Genomic DNA, 19,446 nt, shown 5'->3' on the forward strand with positions numbered 1-19,446 from the left:
AGAAGAATTGCATGATCTAACTTACATTTAAAAGGATAACCTGGGAGTTCCCATTGTGGCTCAGGGGTTAACGAATCTGACTAGGAGCCATGAGGTTGAGGGTTCAATCCCCGGCCTTGCTCAGTGGGTTAAGATCCGGCGTTGCTGTGAGCTGTGGTGTAGATTGCAGATGTGGCTTGGATCCCACGTTGCTGTGGCTCTGGCGTAGGCCGGTGGCTACAGCTCTGATTGGACCCCTAGCCTGGGAACCTCCATATGCCACGGGAACGGCCCAAGAAATGGCAAAAAGACAGAAAAAAAAAAAAAAGGATAACCTTGGCAGCCAGGTTGCGCACAGACTGTATAGGGTGTATTTTCCAGATGGAGTCAGCTTGGTTTCCTAAAGGTTTAGATCTGGAGTGTGAAAAAAGTGGATTCCAGGATGAGAGCAGGGCACTGACCCTGAACAAGCGGAAGGAACAGATTGTCACCACCTGAACTGGTTGAGGCTGCAGGTGAACCAAGTTTTGGGAAATCAAGACTTTGATTTGGGTGTATTAAGATCTATGTGTCAGTCAGACACATGCGCAAAGCTATCTAATGGGAGGCGGATGCAAAATTGGCAGTTTCCTCCATTTTCACAGTTGACCCTCGAACCAGCCAGTGAGAAAAGCAGGCCAGGGATTACTCCCCCAGCTCGACAGAATGGAAGTTCTACAGACTCTACACCCAAAAGAATTGAGAAGAGGTATTTAAACAAATACTGGGGCATGGTTGTTCATGCAGCACTATTCACAACAGTCAAAAGGTAGTGATAACTCCCATGTCCATCGATGGTTGAATCAGTGTCTAAAATGTGGGCTACCCACACAATGGAATATTACTCAGTCATAAAAAGGAATAGATTGGAGTTCCTGTCGTGGTGCAGCGGAAACGAATCTGACTAGCATCCATGAGGACGCAGGTTCGATCCCTGGCCTCGCTCAGTTGGTTAAGGATCTGGCGTTGCCATGACCTGCAGTGTGGGTCACAGACACGGCTGGGATCCTGCATGGCCATGTCTGTGGCGTAGGCCGGCAGCTGTAGCTCCAATTGGACCCCTAGCCTGGGAACCTCCCTATGCCACAAGTGTGACCCTCAAAAGCAATAAAATAAAATAAAATGATTACCTTTATGTTATGTTAATTTTATCTCAAGGAAAAGGACAAAGCAAAACCCTCTCTCTATAAGGGACCTCAATGCCAGGCTTGTGGCATTTTGCACCACGTGGTGACTCCCACGGCAACCTTCCCCAAAGCCTGTGAAGGACGAGCACGGGTTTTCCATTCCTCTCTGAGCAGAGCAGCCCAGAGAGGCAAAGGGTTATGTCCCCTGAACGGTTAGATGAAGGCAACTGGATTTCCCCAGCCCCAAACCAGGAAATCTGGTCTGACAAGCATGGGATTCACATCTGATGTCAGCCCTGCCCTCAGAACCTGTGGCTGGGGGTTGCTGGTGTCCCAGGAACCGGTGCTTCCGGGTGTGCTCTGCTTGGGAAGGAAGGAGAAGGAGCAGTCAACCTAGCTTCTCAGAGCTGCCATCCTTAACCTCAGGGTCCAAGGCTCCTGGGCTGGAAGGGACTTTGCAGATCATCTATGAGGAAGTGGAAGCTCCAAAGAGATAAATATCTTCTCCCAATCCCACAGCTGGGCTGGGACGAGGAGGAAGGGAGCCCACACGGATACACACCTACTCTTTGTCCAGGAGCCTCCCAGATATTATCTCTTTTTTTTCTTTTTTTTTTTATGTTTTTGTTGGTTTGTTTGTTTTTACTTTTTAAGGCCACAGGTGCGGCATGTGGACGTTCCCAAGCTAGGGCTGAAATGGGAGCTACAGCTGCTGGCCTACGCCACAGCCACAGCAACTCGGGCTCTGAGCTGCCTCTGCGACCCACACCACAGCTCACGGCAACGCTGGATCGTTAACACACTGAGCCAGGCCAGAGATCAAACCAGCATCCTCTTTGTTTTTGTGTGTGTGCTTTTTTTTTTTTTTGCTTTTTAGAGCTGTACTTGAGCCCCTGAAGTTCCCAGGCTAGGGATCAAATCGGAGCTACAGCTGCAGACCTACGCCACAGCCACAGCAATTCAGGATCTGAGCAGCATCTGTGACCTACACCGCAGCTCATGGCAACACTGGATTCCCCCACCCACTGAGCAAGGCCAGGGATCAAACCCGCATCCTCAAGGATGCTAGTTTCTGCTACACAGCAACAGGAACTCCCCCGAATCCTCTTGGATACTAGTCGGGTTCGTTTCCACTGAGCCACTCCTTTCTTTTTAGGGCTGCACCTGAGGCATATGGAAGTTCCCAGGCTAGGGGCTGAATTTGACCTGCAGTTGCTGGCCTAGGGCACAGCCACGGCAATGCCAGATCCAAGCTGCATCTGTGATCTATGCTGCAGCTCTCAGCCACTCCAGATCCTTAACCCATCGAGTGAGGCCAGGGATTGAACCCGAATCCTCATGGATACTAGTCAGATTCTCAACCCCCTGAGCCACATCGGGAACTCCTCGGATATTATTTCAACCACACTGTAAAGCAGGTGCTCGTGGCTCCACCTGCAGATGAGACTCAGGGAGGTTTAGGGACCAGGCTGACATCACGTAGCTATTAAGAGGCTGGGCTGGCATTTGAAGGTGGGTCTACCTGACTCCTCAACAGTCTCTAGTTCTTGCTAGGCTCTTATCTGTCGTGTTGATGTGTGTATCCCCTACACCGAGGGAATGAATGAATGAACCAAGCTCTTTTCCTTGTACCACGCCTCTATCCAGATTCACCCTGTTCAAAGTCAACAGAGCTCTGGGGCTTTCACATGGTTGCTATGGTAACAGAACTTTTTGAACTTTCAGAAATAATAGCTGCAGGCAATCCAGGACAAAACCAGTGAACCCTTCTCTTGCTAAACTAGTTAAGGCTTTTCTGTCCAAACGGACAAGGATTTATCCAAAGCTGCAAACGGGAGAGATTTCCTCACATGCCTCCATTGTTCTTGATCATCCTCGTTGATCAAGGACCCTTTGTTTATTTGCCCCGCCACTGCCACCTTCACCACAGAGCCGTGGTGTGTGGTAACTAAATTGTAATCCCACTCTTTTTGCATCGACAACCACAGAGATACCCCCAGAGCTTCAGGTCAGTGGGAGATAACTACCATCCGCCCAAGGGGTTGATAGCATTTTAGCCCAAAGTCAGAAACTTGACGGTTTTGCCAAGTAGTACATGCCTGTAGGGTCTGGACTTTTTGAAATACAGAAAATAGCTTCTTGGGGCTATTCCAAGAAAAATAAGAAATGGGAATGAGGCTATAACCACGGCTACACAGAAGCTTAAAGGAATTGAGATTATTATGCAGGTAAATGAGAAAGCCTGAACTAAGTGGATGGTTTACCGGAGTTCCCTTGTGGCACAGTGGAAATACATCCAACTAGGAACCATGAGGTTGTGGGTTTGATCCCTGGCCTCGCTCAGTGGTTTAAGGATCCAGTGTTGCTGTGAGCTGTGGTGTAGGTTGCAGACGCAGCTAGGATTCCGAGTTGCTGTGGCTGTGGCTGTGGCTGGCAGCAACAGCTCTGATTGACCCCTAGCTTGGGAACCTCCATATGCTGCAGGTGCCGCCCTAAAAAGACAAAAGACAGAAAAAAAAAAAAAGGTGCGTGGTTTTCTAGGAAACCATAAATTATCAAAATCAATCCTTAAAGACCATTAAATTCTAAACAGACCAAATATCACTTAGGAAAATGAAAATATTATTATTATTTTTGCTTTTTAGGGCCAAACCCACAGCATATGGAGGTTCCCAGGCTAGGGGTCCAATTGGAGCTGTAGCCGATGGCCTACTCCACAGCCATAGCACGCCAGATCCGAGCTGAGTCTGCGATCTACACCACAGCTCACGGCAACGGCAGATCCTCAACCCACTGAGCCAGGCCAGGGATCGAACCCACAACCTCATCGTTCCTAGTCAGATTCGTTAACCACTGAGCCATTACGGGAACTCCAAGAAAATGAAAATATTATTAAAGAGTTATTCTTCCAGACACAAAAGGAGAAAAAAGTACCAAGTCCAAACAAGTCTTCAGGTGAGTTCAACCAAAACTTTAAAAAGTGTTGGAAGTTCCTGTTGTGGCTCAGTGGTTAACAAATCAGGCTAGCATCCATGAGGACTTGGGTTTGATCCCTGGTCTTGCTCAGTGGCTTAAGGATCCGGCATTGCTGTGGCTATGGTGTAGGCTGGAAGCTACAGCTCTGATTGGACCCCTAGCCTGGGAACCTCCATATGCCATGCGTATGGCCCTAAAAAACAAACAAACAAACAAAAAACCTTTAAAGAGTGTTGAATAAAAAGCCATTCAGGGAGTTCTCTTGTGGTTCAGTGGGTTAAGGATCTGGTGTTGTCACTGCAGCTGTTCCAGTTGCTGCTACTGTGTGGGTTTGATCCCTGGCTGGGGAACTTCCACATTCCCTGGGTATGAAAAAAAAGAAAACAAAACAGGAGTTCCTGCTGTGCCTGTAGGTTGCAGACAAGCTTGGATCTGGCATTGCTGCTGCGTAGGCTGGTAGCTGCAGCTCCAATTTGACCCCTAACCTGGGAACTTCCATATATTGTGGGTATGGCCCTAAAAAGAAAATGAAACAAAACCAAATGCCATTGAAATAGTTCAAGATCTGGAGTTCCTGTCTTGGCTCAGTGGTTGACGAATTCGACTAGGAACCATGAGGTTACAGGTTCGATCCCTGGCCCTGCTCAGTGGGTTAACGATCTGGCGTTGCCGTGAGCTGTGGTGTAGGTTGCAGATGCGGCTCAGATCCCGAGTTGCTGTGGCTCTGGTGAAGGCGGGCGGCTACAGCTCCTATCGACCCCTAGCTTGAGAACCACCATATGCCGTGGGAGCAGCCCAAGAAATGGCAAAAAGACAAAAACAAACAAACAAAAATACAAATGGTTCAAGATCCTAGAAATAATAAGAAGAAAGCTGCTCTAGGAGTTCCCGTCGCGGCACAGTGGTTAACAAATCCGACTAGGAACCATGAGGTTGAGGGTTCGGTCCCTGGGCCTTGCTCAGTGGATTGAGGATCCGGCGTTGCCGTGAGCTGTGGTGTAGGTTGCAGACGCGTAGGCCGGCGTCTACAGCTCCGATTAGACCCCTAGCCTGGGAACCTCCATATGCCTTGAGAGAGGCCCTAGAAAATGCAAAGAGACAATGAAATAAAATAGACTAAAATAAAATAAATTAAATTAAAAAAAAAAAAGAAAGAAAGCTGCTCTATTTGTTGAGTCCGCCCATGGCAGATGCAGTTCTGGGTGTTGTAGTCATTTAATTCTCACAATCATCCTGTCAAGAAGGTAAATTACTGGTTTGTTTTTTGTTTTTTGTTTTGCTTTTTAGGGCTGAACCCTTGACATATGGAAGTTCCCAGGCTAGGAGTCAGGTCAGAGCTTCAGCTGCTTGCCTACACCATGGCCACAGCAATGTCAGATCTGAGCCGAGCCTGTGACCTACACCACAGTTCATGGCAATGCCGGATCCTTAACCCACTGAGTGAGGCCAGGGATGGAACATGCATCCTCATGGATACTAGTCAGGTTTGTTACTGCTGAGCCACAAAGGGAACTCCTGTTCTCATTTTATTTTATTTTTTATTTTTATTTTTTGGCTACACCTGCAACATGAGGAAGTTCCTGGGCCAGAGAAGCTCCTGGTGAACCTGAGCTACACCAGTGACAAGGCCAGATCCTTCACCATTAGGCCACCAGGGAACTCCTCGTGCTTCTTTTAGAGATGAAAAAACTCAGGCAAAAGGAATAAATATGTAATTTGGGGCAACACCACTAGAAAGTGGCAGATCCAAATTTGAATCTGGTGAGTTTCGCACCAGTATTCACTCTCTTAACCACTATGCTAGGTCGAGTCTTCCAAATTCCTTTTATGGATATTACGTATCAACACCCAAATCTGCCAAAGATAGCACAAGAGAAGGACACTACAGGCTAGTCTTATGTGTGAATATTAGAGCAAAACTGTCAACCCAATACTAGCAAATAAAATCCAGCAGCACGTAAAAATAGTTATATACTACAAATGAGTAGGGACATAGCGGGAATACAGGATGGTTCAATATTAGTAATATTATTAATACCAGTCACCATATTGACAGATCGTTAGAGAAAAATTACATCGATGCTGAAAAAGTATTTGAAAATGTCCAAAAAATCAATGCCCGATTTCAAAAGAAAATCCTTTAACAATCAGAAGGGAAGAATGTATCCTAAAATACAGTTACGTCCCCCGCCATATATATACTTCAAGCCAAAAAAGCCAATTTGTAAGAATAAAATACTAAAAGATTTCTCATTAAAGTCAGGACAAAACAAGGTTATCCACCACCATCACTTTTATTTATAATTGTTCTAGAGCACTTACCAATGCAATTAAATAATTTATAATTGTTCTAGAGGCGCTTACCAATGTAATAAACAGGAGTTCCCATTGTGGTTCAGTGGTAATGAACCCAGCTAGTATCCATGAGGACGTGAGTATGATCCTTGGCCCTGCTCAGTGGGTTAAAGACAGGGCTATACCTGCACCTGCGGTGTAGGTCACAGACACAGCTCGGAGCTGGTGTTGCTGTGGCTGTGGCGTAGGCCAGCAGCTGCAGCTGCAATTTGACCCTTAGCCTGGGAACTTCCATATGCTGCAAGCATGGCCCTAAAAAGATACATACATACATACATACAGAGGCATAAAGATTGAAAAAGCAATGTATACATCTAAGGATAACCTGACCCCCTTGCTGTACAGTGGGAAAATAAAAAAAAAAAAAGAAAGAAAAAGCAATATAATTATTTATGGGGGATATGATACAATGATATTTCAGAAAGCCTTCAAAATTCAACTCAAAAAACTAGCTCAAGGAGAATTCTTCTAGGCTTCTAGGTACAAGCATCATCCATGAAAAACTAATAGCCTTATTAGATGTAAAAAAGATTGGTTTAAAAATATAATGGAAGGTTTACATTTTGAACCAGTAGTCCAGGTTCTGGGAATGTATCTCACCAACATACTTGTGCATTCATTCATTCATCCATTTGTTCATTTAGCAATTATTACTGAATGCTTACTTATTCAGTATCAGATAACTTTCTGAGTGCCAAGAACGAAAATAAACAAATTGACAAGAAAAAATAACAAACAACAACCAAAAAAAAAAAAAAACCCTTTATAATCTGGAGGTAGGAAATAGATAATAAGCATAATTTTATTTATTTATTTTTTGTCTTTTTGCCTTTTCTAGGGCCACTCCTGCAGCATATGGAGGTTCCCAGGCTAGGGGTCTAATCGGAATGGTAGCCGACAGCCTACGCCAGAGCCACAGCAACGCGGGATCCGAGCCACATCTGCAATCTACACCACAGCTCACAGCAACGCCAGATCCTTAACCCACCGAGCAAGGCCAGTGACCGAACCCACAAACTTATGGTTCCTAGTTGGATTCGTTAACCACTGAGCCACGACAGGAACTCCAGCATAATTTTAAAAGTACATGTTCCACTGTTATAAGATGATGGTTGCTACCCAGATAGGGAGGATGGGAATGCTGGGTGGTCAGGATGGGCTTCCTGGAGGAAGGTGAGGGGGTGAGCCATGTGAATATGGGTTGGGGGTCAGGTGCAAAGTCCCTGGGGCAGGATTGAGTCTGGTGTGTGCACATAAAATGAGTCATGTGTGTAACAGCAAAAGAATCAAAGAATAAGTATTCATCTATAAGAAACCAGTTAAACAAAAGTATACCTAACAGTGGAATACTATGCAGCTATACAGAAGACTAAGGAAACCATGACATGAGAGGAGAAGATCTCCACGATACATTGTTTGGTGGAAAAAAGCAGGGAGCAGAATAGTTTGTGTGATATGCTAGCTTTTGTACACAAAGGCGGTAAGTCAGTATTAGAAAGATATCAATTCTTTCTCAACTAATTTATAAATTTAATACGAGCTCCCCCAAAGTACCAGAAAAGCTAGGTTTTTAAGAGCTAAGAGAATTCTTAAAAAGGAGAGTAAGGAGAGTAAGGCTAGCCCAACCAGATATTAAAACATACTGTAAAAATATGGTAATTAAAACACTTTTGTATAGGACATGAGTAGACATCAATAGAATAGAATGGAATATCCGGAAACAGACCCAAATATACACAGGAAATAATAGATTATGTAGTAAATCATCCTGGGAATATTGAGTAGTCATTTGAAAACAAATACATTTGTATCCTTCCTGCATTACTTAAAATAAACTGCAATTGGCTGAAAGATATAAATCTAAAATATGAAGTCATAAAAGTACCGGTTTTAAAAAAAATTATAATCTTGCAGTGGGATGGGCTTACTTAAGCATGACTCAAAACTCAGAAGTCATCCACTTTGACCACAATAAAAGTTTTAAAATTTTCCATGGAAAAAAATAACAAAAGCAAAAGAGAACAATTTATGCAACTCATGCAATGTAAAATCAACTCCTATTTATGAAAATGCAAAAGGCTAAGATCTTACAGAAAAACAGTCCCAGGATATGAACAAAGAGTTCACAGGAAGGGAAATAAACTTTTTTTTTTTTTTTTGCTTTTTGCTTTTTAGGGCCACACCTGTGGCATGTGGAGGTTCACAGGCCAGGGGTCAAATTGAAGCTACAGCTGCCAGCCTATGCCACAGCCACAGCCAAGCAGGACCCAAGCCGCATGTGCGACCTATACCACAGCTTACGGCAAGGCCAGATCCCCAACCCACTGAGCGAGGCCAGGGATTGAACACACAACCTCGTGGTTCACAGTCGCAATCGTTTCCACTGTGCCAGGATGGGAACCCCAACATCTCTTAAATATATTAAAAGATGCTGGAGTTCCCACTGTGGCGCAACAGGATAAGGATCTGGCATTGTCCCTATGACAGCAAGGGTTTGATCTCCAGCCTGGCACAGTGGGTTAAGGATCTGGCATTGCCACAGTTGTGGCGTAGATTGTAAGTGTGCCTCAGATTAGATATTACATTCCTGATTGGGAACGTCCATATGCCACAGGTGTGGCAGATAAAAGAAAATTAAAAAAAAAAAAAAAAAAAGATGCTTCAGTCAGAGTTCCTGTATTAATTCAGAGGGTTAAGAATCTGACTAGTATCCATGAGGATGTGGGTTCAATCCCTGGCCTTGCTCAGTGGGTTAAAGGATCCGGCATTGCCAAGAGCTACAGTGTAGGTCACAGATGCAGCTCAGATCTAGCATTGCTGTGGCTGTGCTGTAGGCTGGCAGCTGCAGTTCCTATTCAACCCCTAGCCTGGGAACTTCCATGTGCCATGTGTGTAGCCCTAAAAAGACAAATAAAATAAAATCACAGTGAGCTTGCTTTCGACGGTCACACAGACCTGTCTCTCGCTTCAACAGTTTGGACAGAACAAACCCAGGGACACCCAAGGACCTTCTAACCTTTTTTCCAGTCGAAACCTTCAGAATCAGCCACTCAGCTATTCTCTGTCTTCGGGACCAGTCAACACCGTTTTTTGAGCTTAACTCCTTATTACCGATCACCCGTGAGCTCCCAGACTCGTCAGAATTATTCCACCAAGGTCAAGACCATCCTCCACTGCCTGATCAACAAGCATCTGCGGGCTTTTTACACCTACCTCTCTCTGGGCTTCGATTTCGACCTTGACAGTGTGACTCTGGAGGCTGTGAGCAAATTGGCCGAGGAGAACCCCACGGGCACGCAGCCGCTCTTAAAAGTGCAAAACCAGGGAGTTCCCGTCGTGGCACAGTGGTTAACGAATCCGACTAGGAACCATGAGGTTGCGGGTTCGGTCCCTGCCCTTTCTCAGTGGGTTGACGATCCAGCGTTGCCGTGAGCTGTAGTGTAGGTTGCAGACTCGGCTCGGATCCCGGGTTGCTGTGACTCTAGCGTAGGCTGGTGGCTACAGCTCTGATTCGACCCCTAGCCTGGGAACCTCCATATGCCACGGGAGTGGCCCTAGAAAAGGCAAAAAGACAAAAAAAAAAAAAAAAAAAAAAAAAAGGCTCATCCTCAAGCATAACCAGGAGTCTCTGGAGCTCAGTGCCCTTTGAGGAGCTCTCCAGGTATCTAGGCTTCTGCTGGAAGACCCTCTCTGCAGCCACAAGGCACCTTTGAAACCACCCTGGAACTCTCTTGGACCAAATGAAAACAATACAGCTTTGAGTAGCAGGAAAAAAAAAAAAATCACAGTGAGATACCATTTAGCCTCAATGATGGGCAAAGATAAAAATACAGTCCTTTCATAACATACATGGCTCATAAATCCATGTTTATTGGACATGCTGATCTAGACTGAGACAAAGTCGCTCTTCAGTTGCTACGTCCCTGAGCCACAGGGCCCGGTAAACTGGTCCTTCTGTATCCATCAGGACCCCTGCGGGAGCTGCCTGGCCTCAGCCTCTGAGGCCCAGGCCAGGATCCCCATCCCCCCCACACCTCTTTTCCTCTCAGAGCCCAAAATATCAGCTCCTCTGCCCATCCCTTTTCTCTACCCTGCTCTGTGAATTCCCCTCTTGTTGAATGACCCTCTGCTCTCTGTCTTCTGAAACCTCTTACTCACCCCTTTGGAAAGCTGACTCTTGGTCAAGAAAATTACCTCTACCCTCCCTCTTGCCCCGCACAGCCTCGGGTTTCCTCTGGTGCCCAGCAGGTAAGGGAAATGCATGAAATGTGAAGACCTTTGGGAAATGCCCACGTCCGCACTGAGCGGACTGGGTGGTGAGAACTGAGCCAGCGGGACTTCCTCTGCCCTAATCCAGCTGTTGGCACATGGGGGATGTGAACCCAGCAGGGCCAGACCTTCAGATATTTCAAGAGAGACCAGAAACCCTCAAATACCACTGGTGGGAATGGAAAATGGTGCACCTCTGCGCCAACAGTTTGGAGGTTTCTTAGAAAGTTAAACATAGACTTACCCAGCGATTCGACTCCTGGGTTTACACCCAAGAGAACTGAAAACGGTTCACAGAAGAACTTGAACATGAATGTTCATTGCAGCAACATTCATCGTGTCCAAAAAGTGGAAACAACCAGAAAGTCCACCAATGGAGGTATGTGTGAACCGCCCAGGGTCTGTGCCTATGATGGCATATTATTCAGCTATAAAAACGAATGAAGTGGAGTTCTTGTCGTGGCTCAGCGGTTAGCAAAGCCGACTAGCACCCTTGAGGACGTGGGTTGGATCCCTGGCCTTGCTCAATGGGTTGGGGATCCGGCGTTGCCGTGAGCTGTGGTGTAGGTTGCAGATGCGGCTCAGATTCCGCGTGGCTATGGCTCTGGCGTAGACTGGCGGCTACAGCTTCAATTGGACCCTGGCCCGGGAACTTCCATATGCCGAAGGTGCGGCCCTAAAAAAATGCAAAAAAACAAAAAAAAAGGTGAATGAAGTACTGACATGTGCTACAACCTGGATGAACCCAGGAAACACGCTAAGTGAAAGCCAGATACAAAAGACCTTTAACTGTATGATTCCATTCATATGAAATGTTCAGAATAGATAAGTCCCTAGAGACAGAAAAGAGATGAGGGGTGGCCAGGGGCTGGGGGAGGAGGGAAGGTGGGGAGTGATTTCTAACGGGTGCAGGCTTTCTTTTGGAGACGATGAAACTGTGATAGAATTAAATAAAGGTGTTGATTGTACAAACTTACAAATATACTAAAGACCACTTAACTGCTCAGATTAAGATGGCGACTCTTCTGCTGAATAGCATTGAGAACTTTGTCTAGATACTCATGTTGCAACAGAAGAAAGGATGGGGGAAAAATATAATTGTAATGTATACATGTAAGGATAACCTGACCCCCTTGCTGTACAGTGGGAAAATAAACAAACAAACAAAAAAAGATGGCGACTATTATGGTATGGTGATGGTGTCTCAGAAATAAACAGAAAGAGGCCAGCAATCTGGATCTTCGTGAGACACTTAATTTTTTTTTTTTTCATACTGACCTAACTTGTGTGTGTGTGTCTTTTGTCTTTTTTTTAGGGTCACACCCCCAGCATACGGAAGTTCCCAGGCCAGGGGTCCAATCAGAGCTTCAGCTGCCGGCCTACACCGCAGCCACAGCAACGCGAGATCCGAGGCGTGTCTGCCACCTGCACCACAGCTCAAGGGAGCTTACCCCACTGACTGAGGCCAGGGATCAAACCCACGTCCTCATGGATACAAGTTGGGTTCATTAACCACTGAGCCACGACAGGAACCCTGTGTACGGACCTAACTTTTGAGCAAGCAAAGCAAACTAGCGTTTGGCCCATAGGCTGCCTTTGGAACTCTGAGCAGAAATCACGCTCTCCTCTGAGGCCACCCCTTCCCGGCACCCCTCCCTGGCTCGGCTGTCCCTCTCCCCTTGTTTCTGGCTCCTCCCGCACCCACCACAAGGCTGTGTCTAGACCATCATCCTCTCCTGTCTCCAGGGAAGTCCTTCACTCTCAGCTGGGCTCCTTCACTGACGACTCACTCCCTGTCCTCCTCTCCCCACCCCGCCCCAGTCCCTCCTCTGACAGACAACCTGTCTGCATGGCCCCTGCTTCCTTCCCACCCTGTCCTTTCACCATCTCAGCCACCCATTCGCGGAGCCAAACCTTGGACCCACTCCTGTCTTCGCCTCCTTCCCCTCCACCGTGGATTCCACAGCGGCCCACCTTGACCCCCTCTTGGCAACATCCCGACTTCTCTCCCCCTGTGTCTCTGCTGCACCTGTTCCTGGAACCCCCAACTCAGGGTCAGTCTGATTGTCCTTCCTCTCCTGGGAAACACCTGGGCCCTGAGCGCCACTGGAGAAAATCATGTCACCACAGAGTCTGGCACCATTACTCCACGGACAACGACTGCTCCCGGGCTGCCAAAGCCATGCACCAACGACTCTGCCTTCCCTATCAGCACACCCTGCCATCCTCCACAATGACTTCTTATTTTATTTGTATTTATTTATTTTTGCTTTTTAGGGCTGCACCCACAGCATATGGAAGTTCCCAAGCTAGGGGAGAGCTATGGTCAGAGCTACAGCTGCTGGCCTGCACCACAGCCACAGCAACATCAGATCTGAGCCACATCTTCGACCCACGACACAGCTCACAGCAACGCCGAATCCTTAACCCACCGAGTGAGGCCAGGGATTGAACCCGAGTCCTCATCGACCCTCATCAGATTCATTAACTGCTGAGCCACGAAGCGAACTCCAAGGGCTTTTTGAAAAGTGGGAGGAACCCCCCAGTTTGTGAAACTGCTAGGAGGTCCATGTTCCTGAAGTTGCACTGGGAGACGGGTTATGAAGGAATCTGAGGGCCAGGTCAAAGAGTTTGCTGTTTGGATTTTATCCTAGAAGCAGTGGGGAGCCATTGAATGACCTGAAGGACAGGTCACTGAACTTTTTATGTAAAGGGCCACACGTAGGTGTAGTAGGCTTTCGCAACTTCTCACCTCTGCGGTATAGCACAGAGGAAAGCCATAGATAACACATCTATGTATGTATGTATATAAAGATTAAAACTTTATCAACCCTGAAATTCGAATTTCATTTGATTTTCATATGTCGTGAAAGACTATTCTTTTTTTGGCCATGCCCACAGCACGCAGAAGTTTCCAGGCCAGGGACTGAACCCACGCGCCACAGCAGCAACTCGAGCCACAGCAGTGACAACACCAGAGAACTCCACCAGAGAACTCCACCAGAGAACTCCACGAGAGACGATTCTTTTGAATGTTTTCCAACCACTTAAAAATGTAAAAAACTGTTCTTAGCTCATGGGCTATGCAAAAACAAGGGGCGGGCTGGGTTTGGCCCACCGGCTGAAGTTAGCCAATGCTGGGGTGACGTAATTAGAGCTGGGGTTTTAGAATGAGGGAGCAGAGTGGAAGTGATTAAGCCAAAGAGGCTGATGAGCAATCTGGGAGAGAGAATAAACAGCTAGGCAAGAGACAAAGAGGCTGGAGTTAAGCAGGTGGATTAGGCAGACACCATGCTCCGCGAGGGCGTCGAAAGCTCCCCACCACACCCCACTCAGGGAGAGATTAAACAGGCTCGGCGCCTTTCCTCCTTACCTCACTCCCGGGAACAAAGCTGGGGTCGTGGGAGTCACATCACCACTGCCTGCGCGAAGCGGGAATAACCCCAAGCGAGTTCTGGATAGATCCTCCCAGAACACGCGCTGGGGGCGTTCCACTCCCACGAACCTCCCCGGGGCGGGGGCCCTCGCTGTCTGGGGAGGGCTTGCATGGGTCGTGGGCTGTTGCCGAGGCCTTCGTGCACTTGGCTGGACCGAGGGAGGCTTCGAGGCAGAAGGACTTCGCCAGCCAGGCCGCCTGTGGGCTGTGTGGTCACAAGAGGCTCACCTCTGAGGGCCAGATGCACGGCTCCCAGTCTTCCTGGACACGGGCGAGAGGGGGCACGCTGTGCCCACTCAAGCAGGGGTGTTTCCGATGGCCCCAGGAGTTGTTTGGGTTCCTGTGGAATTGGGGCACCCAGAGAGGATCCCCACTTCTGCTCTTCTCCTGGGTCAGCAAGTCCGCCCCGAACTCCACCCCTCGCCCCAGACACAATCGTCTCCTCCCACCCCAGGTGAAGCCTCTTTTGTTTTTTTTGGCTATACCGTCTCATGTGGAAGTTCCCCGGCCGGGAATCAAACCTACGCCACAGTAGCGACCTGGGCTGCTGCAGTGACTCTACCGGATCCTTACCCCACTGCACTGCAAGAGGACGGCAAGCTTAATTCTTTATGTCTTCTCTTTCCCAGCTACTGTTGATGGAGAAAGACACTGTCCTTCCCCATTAAGGGGCTACCGCGCTGGTCTCCAAACCCAGCTGGTGCCACTCGAACTCCGGCTCTGCCTCGGCTCTTCCCGGGCAGGACAGGAGGGAGAAGGAGGCGGTGTGTCGTGCTGATGACTTCTCGACTCTGAGACTCTGAGACGCGAGAGAGAAGAGACCAGCCTCTGGGGTGGGGTGGTTGCCGGGCAGCATGGAGGCCCTCCTTGAGGTTTTCGTGATAACGTCCAAGTAAGGCTGGCTGCCTTTCCCGGCGGTTCTGCAAGGCGTGGACTACAGCGACGGGCCGTGGCGATGATGTGGGTAACGAGGGACGTGCGGATGGGAAAGGCGGTGGAGACCCGTTAAAAGACGGAGGGCCAGTGGCTTAGGGGCACCACACAGGGGGGCAGTTGTCTTATCAGGAGACTAGAACGGAGGAGGCATAGCTGGAGGTGGAAGTCCAAGACCGGTTTGTTTTTTGTTTTTTTTTTCTGTTGTATCAATTTTTTTTATTAAACATAGTTGATTGACAGCTTCTGCCAATTTCTGCTGTCCAGCAAAGACATACACATACATTCTTTTTCTCATATTATCTTCCATCATGTCCTATCACAGTGGTGGGATATAGTTCCCTGTGCGGCACAGCGGCACCTCATTACTTATCCATTCTTTTCTTTCTGTCTGTCTGTCTGTCTGTCTTCCTGTCTTTTTAGGGCCGCACCTGTAGCATACGGAGGTTCCCAGGCTAGGGGTCAAATTGGAGCTACACCACAGCCACAGCCACGCCAGATCCAAGCTGCATCTGCAACCTATGCCACAGCTCACAGCAATGATGGATCCTTAACCCACTGAGGGAGGCCAGGGATCAAACCAGCATCTTCAAGAATACTAGTCAGGTTTGTTACCACTGAGCCACAACAGGAACTCCTACTTATCCATTCTAAATGTAATAGTTTTTTGGGGGTGCACATTGTGGCTCAGGGGAAATACATCTGACAAGTATCCATGAGGATTTGTGTTTGATCCTTGGCCTCGCTCAGTGGGTTAAGGATCTGGCATTACGGTGAGCTGTGGTGTAGGTCGCAGATGTGGCTTGGATCCCATGTTGCTGTGGCTGTAGCTTAGGCCAGCAACTGTAGATCCGATTTGACCCCCAGTCTGGGAACTTCTGTATGTCGTGGGTGTGGCTCTAAATAGCAAAAAATAAGTAAATAAATAAATAAAATAAAACATAAAAAAATAAATGTAGTAGTTTGCATCTACCAACCCCAAACTCCCAGTCCATCCCCTTGGCAACCACAAGTCTGTTCTCCAATAAGACAGAGTGTTTAATGTAGAAGGTCCAGAGGTGCTGTTGTTCTCGCAAGGGACAAGGTCCAGGGCATAACAAGGGCAGCAAGTAGCCCAAGAACACATCCTTGGCAGCATGGGAGTCAGGGAACTGAGTGCCCAGGGGTTGGACGGATTGTCTACATGGATGTAGGATTCATAAAATGGAAGGCAGGAAGGAGGAGAGGAGGAGAGAGAGTGAGCCCTGGGGACAAGGTGCAGCCCCTGGGAGGAAGGCAGGTGACCTGCAAGCAGGGACATCACCCAAGGGCCTGTGCAAAAGGGTCTGAGGAAGGAGAGAGGGACGGTGGCTAGGAGAGGCAGTGAGTAGCGTGGAGAAGCCCCATCCCGCCTCCAGCCCTTTGGTACAGGGAGTTTGGAAGAAAACACTGTCTCCATTTCAGGGCTGAGAGGAAGCAGTGTCCTCAGGGGAGAGTCAGGTTAGCAGAGAAGAGGCGGCAGATAGAGACGATCTCGAGGACGGCAGGCTGCAGGTCCCACAGCACGGTGGGAGCACTTGGCAGATTAGCAAGTGTGTGAGGCTGGGGATCCAGGTAACGTGGGTGGCCTGGGAGACGTGGACTTGGGGCCGCGTGGAGCCTGACGGCTCCTGTCCTCTGTGTGCTCCTGGGGCCCCTTCTCTTCTCTATTGACGCTCACTCCATAGGTGATCTGACCTAACCCCGTGCTGGGAACTCTGCCAATGAACCCCCAATTATATCTTCACCTCCAGCCTCTTTGGGTTTTTTTGTTTGTTTGTTTTTGGCTTTTATAGGGCCACACTCACGGCATATGGATGTTCCCAGGCTAGGAGTCTAATTGGAGCCGTACCCACCAGCCTATGCCACAGCCACAGCAACACAGGATCTGAGCTGCATCTGCAACCCACACCACAGCTCACGGCAACGCCAGATCCTTAACCCGCTGAGCGAGGCCAGGGATCAAACCCACAACCTCATAGTTCTTAGTCGGATTTGTTAACCACTGAGCCATGACGGGAACTCCACCTCCAGCCTTTTTGCAGAGCTCCTGGCGTGCACACATAATTGTCTGCTGGACGCCTCCACTCAGGTGTTTAAAAGACCTTTCAACACGGAAGGGTGAATCCACAGAGCCTCTCTTCCTTAGTAAACGGCACTACTGTTCACCCGGTGCCTTAGGACACAAGCCTGGAAGTCACCCTAGGACCCTCTATTTGCTTTACGTCCCTCTCTCCAACCCTTCACCAAGTGTCAAAAGCACTCGTTTCAAAATCCACCCAGCACCCAGCACCGCTCTCGGCATTCCCCACTGTTGTCCTGGTTCCCCGACAGCTGCCACATCTGCCCCCCTACAGTGTATTTTCATGGATCAGAGAGAGGCCGTCTTCCAAAACATATATCAGAGCAGGTGACTCCCCTCTTTTGGCTTCCCAGAACCCTTGGAATAGACTCCCCAGTCCACGACTGTAGTCCTGCCAGATCTGGCTGCTCTCGGCCTTTACTTCCCACGGGGCTCACCCTTGCTGGCGCCGCCCCAGCCACGCTGGCCTCCTTGCTCAGACACCCAGGTCTGTCCCCGGCTCCAGCCTGTGCCTGGAAAGCTCGCTCCTCACCTTCAGCGCTCGGCTCCAAAGGCCCTTCTCTGCGAGGCCCTCCCTGAGGGTCCTGCCCCAAATAGTCCCCCCTCCACCTGCCCTCACTCCGCTTTGGTTTCCTTTTCTTCTTTCCTTCCTTCCTTTTGACGGCTGAACCTGTGGTGTATAGACGTTCTCAGGCTAGCCGTAGAATAGGATCTACGCCTGCGGCCTATGCCACAGTTTAGGGATCCTTAATCCACTGAGTGAGGCCAGGGATCGAACCCACATCCTCATGGAGACTATGTTGGGTTCTTAACCTACCGAGCCACCATAGGAAATCTGCTTTGGTTTTCTTCATCTACATCTTTGCATCAATATACTTAATGTCAATCAATACCATGCTTATTTGTCCTTTTTTTTTTGGCTGTGCCCTTGGCATGTGTAAATTCCTGGACTAGGGATCGAACCCTCGCTGTGGCAGTGACCATGCTGAATCCTTAACCTACTGAGCCACCAGGGAACTCTGCTTATTTGTCCATTTGATGACTCTCCCCTGGAACAGGTTCTTGGAGGCGATGGCAAAACTTCACCTTTTCCACAGCTGCATCTTCAGCTTCAAACTGTTCCCAGATCAAAGCAGAGTCTCAGTAAGTATTTGTGGAATAAACAAAGAAACTAAAGAAGGCCATTTTATCTGATATGGGCTTCAATAGCTCATTTTGAAAACCAGAAGCCCGGAGTTCCCTTCATGGCCAACAAACCCAACCAGGATCCATGAGGATGTGGGTTCCATCCCTGGCCTTGATCAGTGGGTTAAGGATCTGGTATTGCTGTGAGCTGTGGTGTAGGTCACAGATGCGGCTCAGATCCCAGGTTGCTGTGACTGTGGCGTTGGCTGGCAGCTGCAGCTCCGATTTGACCCCTAGCCAGGGAACCTCCATATGCCATGGGTGCGGCCCTAAAAAGCAATAAAATAAAACAAAAAGATAAAAGTTATGGGCTGAATTGTGTCTACCCTCCCCCCTCACCTGCCCCAAGTATGTTGATGTCCTAACCCCCAGGCTTCAAAATGTGAACTTACTTGGAAATAAGCTTGTTGCAGACATACTTAATTAAGATGAGGTTATACTAGAGGGGGGGTAGGCCCCTAATCCAACATGACTAGTGTCCTCCTTGTAAGAAGAAGGCCTTGTGACAACAGAGACACATGGAGAATGCCAAGTGAGGAAAGAGAACCAGAGTGATACACCAAACATTGACAACCCCCACCAGGAGTTAGGAAGAAGCCAGAAAGCATTGTCCCCTACGGGTTTCAGAGGCTGTATGGCCTGCAGACCCCTTGATTTCAGATTTCTAGCCTTCATAACTATGAAACAATAAATTTCTGGGTTTTTTTTTTTTAAAGCTACAGCATTTCTGGTACTTGGTTACAATAGCCCTATAAATTAATAGGTACATTAAAATAACATTTGGAATTTTGAGGTTAGTAGATAAGCAATGAGGTCCCACTGTACAGCACAGGGAACTATATTCAATCACTTGTGATAGAACATGATGGAAGATAATATGAGAAAAAATGCATATATATATATTTTTAGATATGTGTGTGTATATATATATATGACTGGGTCACTTCGCTATACAATGGAAATTGACAGAACACTGTAAATCAACTATACTTTAATTAAAAATTAAAATAAAAAATAACATTGAAGTGCTTTCTTATTTTTCCCAT

This window comes from Sus scrofa, chromosome 5, assembly GCF_000003025.6.
Source record: "Sus scrofa isolate TJ Tabasco breed Duroc chromosome 5, Sscrofa11.1, whole genome shotgun sequence".
Lineage (NCBI taxonomy): Eukaryota > Metazoa > Chordata > Mammalia > Artiodactyla > Suidae > Sus > Sus scrofa.